The 18,129-nt window shown below is 55.2% G+C and overlaps 1 protein-coding gene across 1 annotated transcript in view; it reads left to right on the forward strand.

The window, feature by feature from the left end:
* Positions 1–1,829: 1,829 nt before the first annotated feature.
* KCNJ12 (potassium inwardly rectifying channel subfamily J member 12) overlaps positions 1,830–18,129 on the forward strand; it is a 28,852-nt gene continuing 12,552 nt past the window's right edge. Inside the window, exon 1 of the mRNA XM_057416822.1 lies at positions 1,830–1,992. The gene's annotated coding sequence lies outside the window, so the exon portion shown is untranslated. The remainder of the gene's footprint in view (positions 1,993–18,129) is intronic.

The raw sequence follows: 18,129 nt of genomic DNA on the forward strand, positions 1-18,129 counted from the left end.
GATGCTCTGGAGTTCAGGGGTGTTTGGGAGCAGCGAGGGGAAGCACGACGCTCCTTTGCTGTGCTGAGGAGAGGATGGGAGCTGGGGATGAGGAGCATCGTTGCTCCGGGATGCTGCCAGTGGGAAGAGGAGAGGGAGTGATTGCTGATCCCAAACCCATGTTGGGAAGCCAAGAGTGAAGAGAAGGCTGGGAAGGAGTGGTAGGCGATGCAAAAGGGAGATGGGGCACATGGGGAAGCTTCATGGGTTTGATGTGACCCGCTGGCTGCGTGGCAGCCAAGCTGAGCCGTGTTGAGCATCACTGTTGGGGCTGGAGGGCTCCTGGCTGTGACTCCTTCAGCGAAGCCCACGAATCCCCAAAAAAGGAGCAGGCAGCAGCTCTGGGATCTCGCAGGGTGAGGAGGAAGTCTATCAGAAACTACAGACGGTGGCTGGTTTGCATCTCCCTCTGGCTGGAAGCCAGCCGGGGTTGTGAGCCCACTGCAGCATCCCTCTGCGTCCCTGCCTCCATGGGGGGGGCAGAAAAAGGCTGCTGGAGCAAGGTTCCACTTTGACCCTGTCCAAAAAGGCCTCGCTGTTATAAGGACAGAGTGACCTGGAGGCACCCAAAGCCTCCCGAATGGCTTAAAATAACGCTCACCACCACGAACCAAACTTGGACTCCAATCAATCCTTAACAAAAAATAGAAATCTCAGCCTGCGATAAAGGCAGAAGCGGTTCAAATCCCAGCCCTCCTCTCACCTCACGCAGACCCTGCCCCTCATAAAGCAGCCGAAAGCGGAGCGAAGCCTCCGGGGACGGCGGTACCCGCCATCGATTTTTCATGGAAGGCGCCCAGAAAGGACGGTGATGGACTGCGGGGCCGCAAGCCCCCGACCGCAGCAGCCGGCGCGGGGGAGCTGAGATGGATCCATGGGGAAAGGGTTGTTGCTTCGTCCTGGTTGTGGCTCTCGGAGCTGGGGCCAGGCTGGGAAAAGCAAGCGGAAGCCATCAAGGTAAAGGAGAGGAAGCGAGGAAGAAGAAGGGCCGAAGGAGTCGAGTGAAGCAGCCATTAGGAAAGTGCTGATGCAGAGGTTCACTTGTGTCTACGGGCAGAGTTGGAGTAGTTGCTGTTCACGGACAAAGGCAGTAGGAGGGAGTGGAGCTTTGTAGAAGCTGGAGCCTGTCTCACTGGGTGTCTGTGTTTCATTCCCTGTCAAAAGGCTGGGAGCTGGAGAGAGGAGAAGGGAGGGGTGGTGGTGGTGGTGGAGGGGGGGGAAAGCAGGGAAGCGGCGAGCTGCAGCGCTCGCTCAGGATCAGATAGCAGGGAAACCAATAGCAGCGAGAAAGGAGGCAGGAAAAAAAACCGGCAGAAGAAAACCAACCCACATCAACCAACCAACCCACCCACCCTGCACGCTGGGGCTGAACCAGGCAGGTCCCTGCCAACTCCACAGCACGCAGCAAGCAGGGAAGAAGTCCACCCTCCCCGGGCAGGAGCGGAGTTGAGCCCGAGAGGATATTTGATGACACTTTGGCGACGATGGGTCCCCCAGCATCTTCCAGAGCCCGTTTGTGGCTGAAGGCTCTGAAAGCGCAGAGGGAGTTTGAAGCGAAATTCACCTGAGTCTGGATCTTTTGCTCGCTGGGATTTATCTGTTTTTATTCTTTATTTCCTCCGGGGGGTGGCAGGGGGAAACCAAACCAAGAAAAACAAACGCGTGGGGTTTATTTTTTTATTCAGAATCTCCCCCTTTTACATTTTTTTTTTTAATTTAATTTTTGTTTTTCCCTTTTGGAAGAAGATACGTTTATTATTTCCACCCCCCCCCCCACCGCTCCCCCCCCCACCAGTGGTTGGAATGGAGGGGTTGGGTCTGTGCCTAAGAAGCAGCAGCCGAACGTCGGTCCTGGAAGAAACCCGAGTGGATCTGGGGTCCCCCGCCAGCTAACTCTCCAGGACCTGCAGCCCCACGGCCGGGGCGGGGGGGCACGGCTGGATGCAGTGAGAGGTAAGTGACAAGCTCCAAGCGCCTGCCTGCCACAGAGCCACTGCTCCTCCAGCTCCGTCTCCATCCCAAGTCAGAGGCAAAAACAGCAGTCTCATAGTGAGTCAATCACTTCCACCTATTGCAGCCCTAATGGGGAAATCAGACGGGGGAAGTTTCGCACTCCGTCACCCCTGTACCCAAAATGCCAGTTTGGGGATGGGGAAAGAGGGGGTGGATTTTACCAAGCTGACCACTATCACCATACCGATACCACGGGCCCCCTCCCTCCCTGCCTACCCAAAGGGTTTGCTGTTGGCTTTTTGGGAGCGCCGGTGCCGCGCTTGCCTCCGCTCGCTTCCCACATCCAGCTGGCTTTCCCAAGCCAAAACTTTTGCACACTGCCTGGTTTCGGGAATGCCCACGGCAGGGCAATGCCCCCGTGTACGTGCCCGCATCCGTGTGCCCGCGCGTGTGCGATGCGCGCTCGCGTGACCCTCTTCTTCCTGGCTAACCTGGACCATCGCTGGGGTGAGCTGATGTGAGAGCAGAGGGGTTTGTGTCTGTGTGCTTCGAAGACAAACTGCAAACCGCAAGGAAGGAAGCTGAGGGGAGGGGGGGGAAGGCAAAGGGAGCCGACAACGACAGCAGCAGCAGCAGCATAAATTGCATCACTGTAATAGTATCGGCGTGGAGCACGAGCCAGGCTAGTAAAATGGTCCACAAAATGAGCTGTACTCAAGTGCCTCCAGTTAGCAGCACCTGCACACGCCTTCTCTGGGTGCTGGAGGCTATCTGTATTTTTAGCAGCCTCTCTTAATTATAGAGCAAAGAGTGTTCGAGGAGGGGGGAATGGTGTGTATTTAGCAGCATCCCTTCCCAGGCGCGTCTGCACTGAATATGAGCACAAAATCACCAAAACAAGGGTTTTGTTTTTTCCTTCTCTCCCCCTTCCTGCACTTGTGGTATAGAACCACCTGTTTAGCAGCGGTGTCGGCAAATTAGGGCTGGGTTTTCTCCTTTCCCATTCTTAGAAAGCGTGGCGAAGACTTTGCTTGCGTGTGGGAAGGATGGGAAGCGGTCCTGTTGCACCCCGAATCAACCCTGGCCTCCTAGGGGCTGTGAGACATCCCTGCTCCCAGCCCGGGGGTGACACTGGTGGGGATGGGGACTCTCGTGCCAGGTCTTCCCAGGGCTGTTTTACAGCTCATTGCAAAGAAAACCAAGCCCAAAGCCTGCAACAACTCATTTTGCTTCTATAAAGCTCCTTCTCCTCATCCCCTTCTCCGCCAAACTTTCCAGGGCCTTTTGTTCCGAACAGGAGGTGAAATTCCCTTTGTGTGAGCACAAAGCAATGGAGCTATCAGAAAATAATGAAAACAAGGCTAAAAAACCCCATAATATAATAGTGATACATTCCTTGCCTGCTCCTTTCAGGCCTGGAATAACAGTGAGTGTTCCATCTGTGCTGGATAAGCACTGGCTTTGCTGGGGGAGGCACCTTAAAGGCTGCTTTATTTCTTCCTTCTGATTTATAGGCTCTAAAATCCACTATTACCTCTGCTGCTCTTTACCTGAAAGAGTTGCTTTATCTATGGCGTCAAAGTGGGTTTTTTTCCGAGCCCTGAGATGACCCCAGGGAATATGGCAAATCCCATGGGATCCGTCGGGGTGGGATGGCAGCGTTCCCCCTGGTGTGGTGTTTTGTGGGCATATCTATGGCTTGTGGGTTCCCGCATCTCCCCACCATCCATCCGAGGCTGTGGAAGCATCATCCCTGGCAGTGTGGTGGGAATGGTTCTCCAATACGGATAAACTTCGGAGGAGCTGTCGAGGGAACTGCACCATGAGCTAAAACCTGGCATTTCCTTCCCTGTTGGGGTCTGGGTTTGGAGTGTGAATGTCACTGGGAGCTTCACCCAACCTCTGTGCAGGTAGAGGAGAGGGCAGCGTGGCACTTGGGAGGATGCTGTCTCTAGAAGGAGCGGGAGCGCCGCCGCTACGAGGGATGGATCCATCCCCTTCTCCTGTCACCACTCGGGATGTGGCACACGGAGCAGGCACCTTATGTAAGCAGTGATGGCAGCGCTGTGCCCTGGCCGTGCTCTGCCATAATGCTCCACCACTGCCAGCCCCTATGGCCTTGGCTGCCTCCCTTAACCCCTGTTTTGGGGGTCCCCTCTGGGTGCAGGAGCTGTTGCATCACTGGGTGGCCCATAATCCTTGCTATTGACCGGGGGTACCAGGGCAGTGAATGGCTCCAAGCCATTGTCTGTGCTTTCTGCTTAGTTCATGGTTGCATCTTTACGGCACTGGCTCCATGGTCTCCGGGCCTGGGGAGGTTCTCTTGGGGCTTAAGCCCCTTTATTAGGCTCTTCTGCACCCTTTGGTTAAGGTCCAGCCCTGTTTGGGTTTGACAGTGCAGGGCAAGGCTGCTTGTGGGTGAGAAGGGAGAAACCACCCTGGTTTGCTCCCATTCCTGGTGCTGCCTCGCTGCAGGAGCTGGGAGCTGTCCTCTGAGCGTGGGGAGGTGGGCTGGGGAAGGACCTGTGTCCCTTTCCCTCTGTCCCCACTGCATGGCCTCAGTGCCCATCCATCCAGCTGTCCTGCTCCCAGTGTGTCTGGAATGGAAGGAAGGAAGGGAGGGAAAAATGAGCATCAAGGGAGCCCCTGCATCCCAGGGCCCACTCCAGCTCTAAGTTGGGGTGGGAGGGTGGTGGGTGCCTGGTGTTGCTCCCCACAGCTCTGTTTGACTGTGGGTCTGTCACCTCACTGGGACATGCCCCTCTTTTCCCATTCCTGGCTTATTCCCTTGTCCTAGCTCGGTCCTTCAGTGCCAGCTTTGATGCTTTGGTCCCAGCTCCTGATCCCCAGCTCGCTCCCTCGTTCCCAGCTTGCAGCGAGGCAGGAGTGCCGGTGGGCGATGGTTTTCTTGCAAAGCTCTTTCAGATTCCCCCGTTGGACTTTTGAAGCATCTGGTATCACTATCGCAGCGTCATTATGAATTAATTAACATTAATTTCCTGTTCTGGTATCTCCTATTGCTGGGAGCCTTTGCCTGGGCTTTCTTCCCTTCTCCCCACCTCCAAAAAGGAATGGCCAGATCCAGACCATGCCTGGCAGAAGGCCAGGGAGAAGCCACATGGTTGGGGGGCCATGGGCTCCCTATCCCTGTCCTGTGCCATAGCAGGGAATGCTGCCGGCTCTCTGCCAGTCCATGAGCCAGGGTAGGGCTTGGTCCTGGGGGAGCCCTGGTGCTGCCAGCACTGCCTGCCCGCTCCCTGTGCTTCCAGGATGGATGATGCCCACTGTGCCATCCCTCACCTCTGCTTCCCTGCAAGGCAGGTGATGCTGGGGCTATCCCACAGGGGCAGAATCTCCCCTTTAACTCTGGGAAGCCCTGATCCTGATTCCCCAGACTGCACTGGAAGCAATAGGGATGCTCTCCTCAGGGATGCTGCCCAAGGGTTGTTAACACCAAGGATGCTGTTCCCCAGGCAGCACTGGAAGCAATAGGGATGCTCTCCTCAGGGATGCTGTCCCAGGGTTGTTAACACCATGGGTGCTGTTCCCAAGGCATTCTGATCCTAAGGAAGCTGACCACAGGGGTGCTGTCCCAGGGATGCTAATGCCAAGGATGCTGACCCCAGGAAGGCTGTCTCTAGGTTTGCTGACCCTCTCGAGACGCAGGGATGGGGAATACACACAGCAGGCTGGGAGAGAGGCCGGGATCCTTTTCCCTGGCTGCATTCATCCTGCTCCATGAGTCACTCTGAGGGAGGCGCAACCCAGGAATCACAGCCTGGCCACCCAGCTCCATCCCTCAGCTCCCACCTACATGGGTGAGCCCCGGTAAAGTTGGGGCTGAGGGTTCCAGAGGACTCAGTGGGATGGGAGCGCATCACCCGTTGCCCCCCAGCTGCATCCCACCCCATCTCCAGCCCCACAGCTACACAGCCCCCAGCACACACAGCACACACCCCACACCCCCCACTGCTGCCCCCCTGCCACCACCGTGTGCCCCTCATCAGGGCCACCCTGATCCCCTTTGCACCCCTTGCAGTGTGAGCTGAGTTAACGGGGGGTCCCCCCCTTTGCTCCATGACCCCGGGGCCGGGCTGGGGTAAGGGGGGGCAGCCCCCCAGATGGGGTGGGGGGTAACCCCGGTGTCCTACATCCCCGGAGCCCGGCTGGGGCTTACATAACGGCGGTGCTGCAGTGTGCTCTGCTCAGCGCCAGTGCCACCGGCAGAGCTGCAGCGCGGAGCATCTCCCTGGATAGCTGCTTTTTGGGGAGAGGAGGGAGGGACGGAGGCACTTGAGGAGCAGGAGAGCCCCAGGGGATGGCTGGGCACTAGGGATGTGGCCTCTGCACCCAAGCCTGTCTGCTCAGTGACCTTGGGAGCCAGAGTTCCCCCCCCCCCCGGATGGTAGTACCTGGTGGAAGGAGGAGATGGGGAGGAGGAGAGCAGAACGAGCCCTGCTCTGGTGTTAAGGGAGGGATCAGGGTATAGACCCTGTTGGCATCCCCTGCCAGCCGTGCTCCCATCTCTGCCCTGCTCAAAGAGCAGAGCCCTGCTGTGCAGGTGGGGAAACTGAGGCAGGAGGCTGTGGTCTCCTGGGGGAACAGGTACCAGGGTTGTTCTGGATGGGGAGGAGGAGATGGGACATTACCAGCCTCTTCGATACCCTTGAGCTGGAGGAGCCCTGGTCCAGCTTTAGCTCTGCCCTCAATGCCCCTGCTTGGGGCTGGCATGTAGGGGCAAGGACCTGCTGATGCTCAGTGCAGCATCTTTGCAGGGAGATGCTGTATGTGCTGTGGACCGGTGATATGGGGTAGGGGGGACAGCAGGCAGGCCACAGCATCCTTTGAGCCTCTGGCTTGGGTACCCAGAGAGGAACAAGGTGCCGGAGCAGGGAGCATGAAAGAGAGACCTTATTGCCAGGTTGTGCAGAGGCCGTGGTCTGGTGGGGGTCTGTGTGATCGATGCCAAATGCTGGGGTGCATCCGGAGCTGCCTCAGTGCCGGCAGCCACTGGGAGAACTGGGGTTAATGGGTGGGCTCAGGTTGGTACTCACTGAGGGTCCCGCTCCATCCAAAATGTCATCACAGCTGCACTCTGACGTGGCTCGATGGATGCAGGAGGAAGATTTGGGCCCCAGCTCCGTCCCAGTTGTCACCTAATGCTATGGGGACCTGGCAGGTCTCTGTCCCATCCTGAGGATGCTGGGTCACCTGGTGCTGCACCTCCATGGTGCCTCACGGCCAGTGCGAGGTGGCCTCAAGTAGGGGCAGATGCCACCACCCCTGGGTGCTGCCTGCTTGACAGGGCAGTGTGGACATAGAATCATGGAATCAGCCAGGTTGGAAAAGGCCTTTAAGATCACTGAGTCTAAGCATTACCCCAGCACTGCCTAACCCATCACTGCAGGAATACCCGGTATGATCCCGGTGTGAATATGGTGTTACCCAGCAGTGAGAGCCAGGACTCCCAAGATCCCCATCCTCCCTGTCCCATTCTGCCCATCGCTCCCTGGTGTTTTTCCCCGGCCCCAGTGCCGTGGATCCCAGCTTCCCACTGGTTCCCCATCCAGCCCTGTCATCTACGGTGCATGGCACAGGGACCCTGCACCCCGAAGCCGGGGGGGGAACCAAGGACGCCGGTGAGCTCATCCCTGCTGCCCGGGCTGGGAAAATCATTGCATTGTGCTCACTGCAAGAGGCTCAAAGGCCTTTGGTTCCCTTTTAGGACATGGTTGGAAAGGAGCCACTGGAACAACCGCCAGGAAAAATAAGCCTTCAGTAGCAGCCGCTTTCTCTGTGAGTTTGGAGGGATCCAAGTGTGGATCCTTCGCCTTGGGGAGCCCTTTGGGGAGCCCCCAGTGCTTGGCTGCAGGGATAAAGCTCCCCCAGTTCAGGCCCTTCTTTTGTGAATGCCAAATCCGGCCCTGCCAGGTGATTCCCATGTTTGGGAAAGGGGGATTGGGTGCTGCTTGGATCCTGCTGCCTGTTGTCTCTGGAATCCTGGCACTGGGAATCCCCCCGGGCTCTGGGATACCGGGAACAGTGGGGTCCTGCTCCCCGGTGCTATTGTAGTGTGGTTCTGAGCCGGGCTGAGAACTCACTGCAACTCACTGCACACGAGGGCCAGCTAATCTCCATCTGACAGCAAGTCATCCTTCCTGCCGCGCTGAAGGCTGTAATGACAACATGCTCAAAGGGGCTGATGAATTAAGTGCATCTTATAAATACACCAGATATTAAAATTCCCGTGTAATTACAGAGCAATGGATTATGTGTGCTGCTGAAGGGGAAGCAGCTCCGCAAAGGAATTACAGTTCCAGAGGAGGGCCAGGGGAGTGGAATCACGCAGGGCTCTGCTCTGAGGGTGGTGGAAAGCCAGGGGCCCGGTTGGAGCTGCAGTGGGAGCGGTGCCGAGTGGCACCGGGGCTCTGCCGGCACCGAGGGCTTGTCCAGGATGCTGCAGGAGTTAAGGAAAGCGATTGGGACTTGCAGGGCACAAAGGGAAAGGGCTTCGGGCTGCTTCATCCCTGCTTCTGCCGGGGGGGAAAGCGCCCTGCTCCCCACAGCTGGGGCTGGGGTCCGTGCATCGCTTGCCCCTGCACCCGTGGCTCAGCACTTCCATGGGCACACACGAACACTGTGTGTGATACAGAGAGCGCTTGAGCAGAGCAAAGGGGAGAGAATCTGACCAATCCTTTTCCTTTTCCTTTTCCTTTTCCTTCTCCTTTTCTATTTGCTTTCTCTTTTCCTTCTCCTTTTTCTTCTCCCTTTCCTTTTCCTTTTCCTTCTTTTCCATTTGCTTTCTCTTTTTCTTCTCCTTTTCCTTCTCCTTTTTCTTTTCCTTTTCCTTCTTTTCCTTCTCCTTCTCCTTCTCCTTCTCCTTCTCCTTCTCCTTCTCCTTCTCCTTTTCCTTCTCTTTCTCCTTCTCCTCCTTTTCCTTTCTCTCTTCCTTCTTTTCCTTCTCCTTCTCCTTTTCCTTCTCCTTTCTCTTTTCCTTCTCATTTTCTCCTTTTCTTTCCATTTCCTTTTTCCCTTTCCCTCTCCTCTCCTCTCCTCTCCTCTCCTCTCCTCTCCTCTCCTCTCCTCTCCTCTCCTTCTCCTCTCCTCTCCTCTCTTCTCCCCTTTTATCCCCTCTCTTCTCCCTAGTTTTCCTTTCACCACTTCTTCTTTATCTTGTCCTTTTCACTTTTTATTATTATTATTTTCCTTTCCCCTTTCCTTTCAGCATTTCCCATTTCCTTTTTTCCTTTTATCCCTTTCTCTTCCCTCTCAGGGCCATGCCCTGCAGGGCTGCGAGCTCCAGGCAGAGGCTGCCATGTACACCCTAGTGTCCCCTTACAGGCGAGGCAGTCACTCACATCCTCACTCCTTACTTTCCAGTGTCAGTGACACGGGGCGGGGGGGGGTCTCCCTGATGCTTTCAGGCCCCTCCCATGGTGAGGGGCTGCCACCAGCAATGGGGCCCAGGTGAGGAGCATCCCCAGCACCATTTGGCTGTGGGGCTGCTGGAGCAAAGGCTCCTGTCTAATGAGCCGGCGCCCGTTTTCCCATTAATTACATGGTAATTAATGGAGTGGTGCCATCGTCAGACAATTAAGTAGTGTTGGCCCGGCTCTAATAAGGGCAGGGAGAAAGCAGAGCATGGGATGCTGTGTGATGGAGCGAGGCTGCATTGAGGCACTGGCATGTGGGTACCAGCCAAAACCCTGCCAGCTCCATTGACCCGTCCCAGGTAGTGCCGCCTCCTCCTCCTCTTCCTCCTCCTTAAAGGGACAAGAGTCCCACAGGATCATGGTCCCCATCACATCCCTGACCACAGCCCGGTGCTTGGTGGGGAGATGGGGCTGTGGGATGCCTGCAATGGCGCTGGTGCTCTAATTAGCAGGATCTGGCAATCGGCACCGTTCTCCCAGTCATTAATTATTATTAATTATTTGTTATGCAAATAAAGTTGAAGAGCACAGTGCTGGAGGCAACACAGACAAAAACAGTCCCAGCTCCAAGCAGTTTATGTAACTGGTGGGTGAGTGGGTATCACAGCAGGACACAGAGCATCCAAGGGCTGTCCCCTGAACAGGGGCTGCTGCACATCAGCATCCCCGGGATCTGGGGATGCTTAAATGGCATCAGTGCTGCTGGAGGGGATTGCAGGGTTGAAGGGTGTGGGCTGTAATAGGGGAAATGGTGCTTTTAAGGTGAATGAGGGCATGAGGGGGGAAAAAGGGGAATGAGGGCAATGGGGGGACCCAAAAGCGGAGGGTGAATGTGTTGGGGATAAGTGTCCAAGGCAGCTGCTGCAGGCAGAGATGGGAAAAGCGATTACTGGGTGGGTTTTGTGGGTGCTGAGGGGATCCCATCCCACCCCTTTCCCTGTGCTCTGTCCCAGAGGGCGGTGTCTAGGGAAAAGGTGGGATGTTCACAAACGATGCTGTTCCAATAAGTGGCAGTTTCCTGCCAGGACCTGGCTGTGCGTCCCCCCTGCTTGGCTGCCGATGGCTCCGGGGTGTTATTTCAGTGCTCCCCACCCTCCTTTTTCCTCCACCCCATGGCTCTCTGCCCCATCCAGGGCTCCCTTCCCCTCATGTGCCTCCAAGCTTGTTACGGACCCTGTATGCAACCACTCATCACATCCCTGTGTAATGGAGCGATAACGCTGGCAGCGCTGTGCCGCAGGGACATGGACTGGTGCCGGTGGAGCCCAACCCCTACCTGAGCAGTTGGAAAGGGAACTGAGGAAAACTGGAAGTTAAAGAGAGGAAGGAATTAATAAGGATCCTGCCTCGACCACAATGGCTTTGTTTCAGGAGAGCTGATACCACACGCTCGCTAATGCCGCTCCTCAAAGGCCTTTGGGAAGCAGTGGGGTTTTGGCGATGCTCAGGTACATTTTTGGTTGCAAGTGCCCGTTAAAGCTGTGCTTGGTCCATGCCCATGATGTCCCTTGTCATCCGGCTGCTGTCCCCAGCCAGGCTCTGCAGCTCTCATCATAAAGCATCATCCCAGCAGGCGCAGATTTGGGGTGAGAAACCCTGTATTCCTCCATCCCAGGGAACGCACCCTTTAGAGGAACATTTCTTTAGGGAGCATTCAAACAGGGCTGGGAAAACAGCAGGGCTCAGAGCTGCGGCCGACGTCCCAGCAAAGCTCTCCCATTATTCCCGTGCCCGATATCCACTGGGAGCTCAGCCTGTTTTCTTGCCTCTCCCCTGCAGGAATCAGCTCTGGTTGCTGCCAGGGTTATCTCCATCCTCCAGCTTGCTGCATGCTCTGCTAGTTCACCATCCCTGTGCGGGCTGGGGCTCGACCCCGACCGTGCAGCACTGCTGCTGCAGAGGAGGACGATGTCTTTGTTATCCCACCACCAACAACGGGTTTGCAGATATAATCTGGAGCAATATTGGGGATTCATGGAGGTACCCCCCTGCTGCCACAGTTGCCTGGGCACTCGTATGTGCTCACTGCCCCATCCTGAGTGCAAGCTGGTGGCCATAGGGAGGGCTAAAGACAGATGCCTGCTTCTAATAGAGCTCGGCTCCCGCCGTGAGCTGTGCTCATCCTCACCCACTCCAGATGATAACGGTGGGGATGCTGCCACTGGACAGACCTCGTGGTAAACATGAAGGTGAAAGAACAGGGCTCCAGCTCCATATCCATGCACCAGCCTCACTTTGCCATAATAAGGATGCTCTAAGGAGCCCAAAACACCTCTTGCCTGAGACCTGTCCCCATAGGGGGGATATGAGGGGCTGTGGGGAGGCAGCAATGTGGAGGGCTGGGGCACAGCAGGAAGGAAGCGCTCGGCGAGGACACAGCCAGCACTGCGTGCACGTCCTTACATGTGTGCTATTTTCAGCTTGACGGGGAGCAGGCCAAGTTCTCCAACAGATTGAGTTTGGAGCTCAAATCCTCCTCTCCTCCTCCCCGCTGCCCAGCACCCACTGCCTGCAGGCATGGGGAGTCCAAGTGTGCCCAGGGCACCGCGCTCTGCCCCGCTCAGTCTGCATTCCCACCGGGAGATGCACGCGCGCTGCATACACCTTCCCAATGCTGCTGCTGCTGCTGCCTGGATCCTCATAGCAGTGCCACAGGATCTCACCCTGCTCACCGGGAAGCAGCTCCAGCTTCTCCCCTTCCTGCTTCAGGCTGGTTCAGAGACCAGCACCAAATCCATCCCCACTCCATCATGGACCTGCCTTTGGCTTCGCACTCTCGTGCACGCTCCCACCCGCTCTCTCCTTGCTTGTTTTCCCTGAGCAGGAATTATCCCTCCTTCCTCCTCTCCCCAAATCATCCCTCCTTTTGCCACCTCCCCTCTCCCCCATCACTGTGACCCTTCCAGGAGTGCAGCTGCTTTTGCGGCCGTGTCCTCACCCTGCTTGAAATGCAGGGAAGAAATCCATGTGCAACTTGTGTCTCAGCACCCTGTAATCATTGTGTCAGCCGAAAGGCACTTTTGTCAAACTCCCACAGGCAAACCAGGAGGGGATGGATTGGGGGGAGGCATCTGACACCACTCTCTGCTTGTTTTCCCCCTTCTTGCATCCTGGGTTTTGCTTTACGGGTGGGATGAGCGTTGGGTTTTCCTCTCCTTTCCCTCTCTTGGTGCTTCAGTGACTGTTCGGAATGAGGGAAAGGAATAAGGAGAGTGAGGCTGGAGAAAGAGCATGGCCAAAGGCTGGGTTTGCTCACAGAATGCACTTATGCAATGGGAGGAGAGAGCCGTGTGGTCCGGCTGGAGAAGGGTTTCCAGCAAGGACTAATGGAGCCCCAGGCTCCATTACCTGGGATGGCCCCAAGAGCAGCCCTGGCCCCTTTGGGTGCTGGGAGGCTTTAAATGGCTCCTTCTGTGTCACACATGCGCTGCTCGGGGTGGGGGGGTCTTTACAGCAGGGGGTTAATGTCACGGGTTTGATCCATCCTGAGCAAACAAACTGGGCTGCAGCGGCTGCTGTGCCCAAACCTGGAGCGGTTCCTTTCTCCAGAGCTGAATCCCCAAATAGGATGTGGTTGCTTCAATATCATGTCCCCCACATCCATAGGAGTGCTTGTGTCCCTTTCTCAGCCCCTTCAGCATCCCAATGAGTCAGGGGTCGCAAGCCTCCGGCAAAGGGTTTGAGGGTATCTCTTATAGGAGGTGGTTTGTGTGGTCTTGAGGATAGACTCTGCTTTACCCCAGCATGGGATAGGCGGGTGGGATGCGGGGACAACAACAAGTATGGGGACCGCTGATGTGGCTCTCCTCTCCCTGCTTTGTTTCTGGCCTGCGCTTGCCTGAGCCTCGGGGCGAGCTGCCTTTGCCAGCCTGCGTCATGCGAGCACCACGGGGAGTTTGCCCAGAGCCGATCCGTTCTCCCTAACCTTTCCACTAATGAGGAAGCAAATGCCTGGGATGGCTGCGGCGCTGGAAGGTCAGAGCCATTGCATCCCAACGGCCCCACGGTCCTATCCTTCCTTGTGTTTTTTCCTATGTCTTTAGTGATGTTTTGGGGTGCAAAGAGAGCGATCGAGGTGCTCCATGGAAATGGTGTGTTGAGGCGGGTACCAGCAGCTGGAAAAATGCTGATCCATAAAGGAAAGCACTCACGGAGCCCTGCCTAACGAACAGGTTGTTAACTCGGCGTGAAGGGTTTGCAGGTCTCAAACACATTCAAAACCCCCTAAAACCCGCTTGCAAACGCTGCTCACCTAATTAGGGTACCGGCAAAGACTCATCCATCCTTATGTGTCCAGCGTGTCCTCATCAGTGCATGTGAAATTCAGGCCATCAAACACTCGCAGTTGACGCCGCAGCAAAGTGCTCCCGTCCGGAGACAGGTCTTTAAATCATCCCTGAGCACTGGGGAAATTGCAGACAGCTCAAGAGTGGAAAATGAAAAGGCAAAACCTTCTTCCCGGAGCTTTCAGCCTGAATTATTTGCTCAGCTTTAATAATAACTTACACACAAGCCAAACTGAAGCGGCTCAGATGAGTTTCCTAGGGGAAACCAGAGGATGCTGCGGTGTGGTACCTGGTCCGTGGCTCCTCCGGCAGCCTTTGGGGATGGGAAATGGTGTGCTCTGGGAAGATGGGCTGGGAAAAGAGGGGAAAATAAACCCGCTTTATAATGTGTCTTGGTGCAGTATCCGGATGCTTTTCATGTGTTTGACTGAGGGAAAAGCAGTGGTGGGGATGATCCCGTCGCTTCCATAGGCTGATACTTGGCAGGCACCAGCAGGGCAAACTCTGGACTGTTTTCCTTGTGTTACTCCAGGCTGGTTTAACTACATCGGGCTTGTTTAGGATGAATCACTCCAGCACTGCTGGCTGTGACCTGCTGGCCACTGCGCTTGCTGAGCTTCTGCATTTCCCCTTTTACTGGTAGAAATGAGAGGTTGCTTTATTCTGCCTTTTTCTCTCCGAGATCACAGATTGCAAACAACGATTGCCTTAAACACAGGCTATTTCACAGCCCGCTGGTGCTTTTGGGGATGGGATGGCTGGGTGTCCAGCACTGATGACACCAGGAGCCAGGCCAGTGCTGTGTTGACATGGTCCAATGGGTGCCTTAATTTAACTCCCCATGATTTAACTCTCCATAATTCAACTCTCCCGATTCTCATCTTTATCTTTTACAATGAAGAAAAGTGGGGCGATACCAAGTGTTTTGTTCCTGCCAACGGCTCTCCTCCTAGAGAGGCAATGCCCAGGCTGGATCCTGCTCTGTTACGATGGATCCCATTTTCTCTTGTGCCCAATTCTGCAGGGTCACAAGGCCCACAAGGAGCTGTTTGCCCGTAGCTGAACCCATCTCCCTTGATTTATTGGTTTCTGTTTGCTGCTTTTTCACCTCTTTCATTTCCATTGGTGTTATTTATAGCAGGGCCAACCCTGCTCCCCTGCCTCCTCTCCCTCCTACCTCCCTGGGTTCTGCCTTGAGGAGGCAGGTGGCTTGTTCCCAGCAAAGGATAATGTCAAGGCTCTGCTCAAGGGCACAGGTATAAAACTTCCTGCAGGAAGAATTGGATGCAGAATAGCCAAACAGGGCAGATTCAGGGGAGCAACCAGGGATGCACTGAAACGATCTCCCCTGCTTGCTTCCAGCTCCATCCCATTGCTTGTGCGACCCATAAATGCTTTGCAAGGAAAATCTAAACTGCCGATCCTTCACCCTCTGGGTTGGTCTGGGACCTGATTTGGGCACTTCTTGCAATAGCAAAGTATCAGCTTTTCCCTCAGCTTCTTCCCTATGTGACTCCCATAAGAGCCCTGAGGAGTCTGGTGATACCAAGCTGCATCCCCTGGGACAGCGCAGGGTCTGGGTGCATGGTGTGGATAGGCAGGAAGGTCTCTGGGAGCCTGGAGAACAAATCCACATCTGCCTGGCTGCTGGCAGGATGCAGCAACCTTTCCCCCACATGGAAAACGTGCTTTTAGAGTAAAAAAAGCCCAAAACAACACCAGGAAAAAAAGGAGAAGTCAGGAGCTGCGATGCCATCTGTGTCTGCAGCATCGCGCAGCGGGGACAAGCCGCCCGAGCAGGCTGCCGTGCACAGAGCCCCCTGAGTATCTATACAAGAGGTGGTAGGAGCCTTCCTCCTCTCGTCCTCCCCCTCGAAAGGAATGTCCTGTTTCTCTCGGGAACAACTTATCTCCTTGGCATCTCTCTCTTTGGAAGCTTTGATTTGTTTTCCAACTGTGGCTCTCCAGCCTCAGCAGCATGTCATGGATATTTCCCCCCCCCTTCATGGTTCCCCTCCCGTTGATCCCAAGGGAAAGGCTGGTTGGAAACCTCCCCGGCAGCCCTGGCTGGAAAGGTTTGGGGCAGCGGGTTGCCAGTGCATTTGTTTTCCTCTATGGGGCTTCAAAAAGTGATGGGTTTTGAGTCTCAGGGGGGCAATTTCCCCAGCAGCATCCAAGTTGTGTCACCTCTCTGCTTGGCTCTGTGACGACAGTGTTGATTTGAATTCTTCCAACTCAAGACTGATTTAAATGATGGTGAAGTTGGGGGGTGGCGTGTGGGAGGAGAGCACTGAGCACTATTCTTTTTCGGTTGTCATATGCCTCCATAAAGACTTCTGCCTTGGGGATTTGCATAGATCCGTGGTCCAGATTGTGCTACCAAACTCACCGGGGGTCTGCAAAGCTATGGCAACAGCTTCTGTGCTGGCTCCTCAGTCTGAGGGAGCTGGAAGGTTTGGGTGTGTTTGCAAGTGTTATGCATTGGGCATTCCTCTTTCAGTTGCAGGCTGGAGGGCAGAGGGGAGCCCCTCCTCAGCTCCTGACCCACAGCGTTTCTCTTCCTTTGCAGCCTCATAACCTGGGAGATGTTGGCTTCATCCTATCCTACCCTATCCTATCCTATCCTATCCTGTCCTGTCCTGTCCTGTCCTGTCCTGTCCTATCCTATCCTACCCTATCCTATTCTATCCTATCCTAATCCCATCCCATCCCATCCCATCCTATCCTATCTTACCACACCCTATCCCATCCTTATCCCATCCTATCCTATTCTATCCTATCGCATCCTATCCTACCTTATCCTTATCCCATCCTATCCTATTCTATCTTATCCCATCCTATCCTACCTTATCCTTATCCCATCCTATCCTATTCTATCTTATCCCATCCTATCCTATTCTATCTTATCCCATCCTATCCTATCTTATCCTTATCCCATCCTACCCTATCTTATTGTATCCTACCCCATCCTTATCCTATCCTATCCTATCCTATCCTATCCTATCCTATCCTATCCTATCCTTATCCCATCCTATCCTATCCTAGCACCTGCCACTTTGCCAAGCGCTCCCTGCCTTACACTTGAGACAACTCCAATCTGAGGTCAGGAAAAGCCCCATTGTCCATGTTTTTGTGAAGAACAGGGATTTGGGGAACAACCTCCCAGCAGGGAGGCTGCAGAATGAGCCAGTCTCCTACCAGTGAAACCACAGGAGGCAAAGGAGGGGGATCAGGCTAGTATTCCAGGCACAGGGAAAGCTTCATTCGGGAGTTGCAATCCATGAGGACACGCACATCTGTAGGGAAGCAGGCTCCCTTCCTCCGCTGCTCCCACAAGGGCTCCTTTGTTTAATTTGATCTTGCAGAGAAAATTAGGAAAGGAAAAACCCACTCCAACCCAAAGCACCGCGCTCCGGCTTTGCTCAGCTGCAGCACAAACCCACCCTGGCAGAGCCTGGGAAGCAGCAGGGATTGAAGCCCAAGCCTGAGCCCGGGTATTTCCATAGGGAAGAGGAGCAGTGAGGGGCTGTGAGGCAGCCCCTGTGCCCTGCCAGCACCCTGCTGCCTGCCTGCTATGGGCTGGGAATGATGGAGCTGGCTATAGGAATAATCGGAGCTGGAGAAATCACGACATCTCACTCTGTGCTGGTCAAATCCCATTGCACAGAACAAGCATATCCATAAAAAAAGGGGGATATTTGACTTTTGACAGGCTTGGAGAAGGATGGGGACGCCGGCATGGCAGCCTGGCTTGCCTGTCTGACCAAGCAGAGGGGGCAAAGTTGCATTTTGGGGTAAAAAGGGGAGATCTTTGTGATGGTTGGTGCTCTGCAAGCTGCCATTTAAACCCTGCCCTGGTGCAGCTGGATAACACGGGAGCGTTTTTGCTCTGGTTTCAGCTCACTTTCTTCACTGCCATTAGTTTGTATTTCCGAGGGAGCCTGGGCTTGGCATCAGACACCGACATCCTTTAATTTAGCAAATGTAAAGACGGGCCCTTTTCCAACTGGAGCGATTCGAACCGTCCCGCGCCGTGTTGGGTGCTGGCTGGGTCTCGCTTCCCCCACCCTGGTACTGAGGCCACCCACACTCATCACATGGATGTGACAGCCCCGTCATCATCATCCCTGTCCTCTGGATCACCGGGAGATGCCAATGGTCCCACTGGAAAAGAGCATCGGAGTGGGCTGGATGCAGGAGGGGAGGGATGGAGCTGTGACCACCCCCTATGACACCCACTGAAATCCCATCCCCTTTGCCCTGACCAGCCCCTTCTCCACCTCCAGGTTTGCGTATAACAGTACGTGTCCCCCCTAAGCTGCTTAATGAGGGTTAAGAGGCTAATGGGCTTATTACCAGCAATTATAACCACAGCCCTGCAGGTGTCCCTGGGAACGGCCGGGGCCCTGTTTTCCATA

The sequence above is a fragment of the Pezoporus wallicus genome, unplaced genomic scaffold (assembly GCF_028554395.1).
Source record: "Pezoporus wallicus isolate ANWC-B61680 ecotype Strahan unplaced genomic scaffold, APGP_CSIRO_Pwel_v1 scaffold_7392, whole genome shotgun sequence".
NCBI lineage: Eukaryota > Metazoa > Chordata > Aves > Psittaciformes > Psittacidae > Pezoporus > Pezoporus wallicus.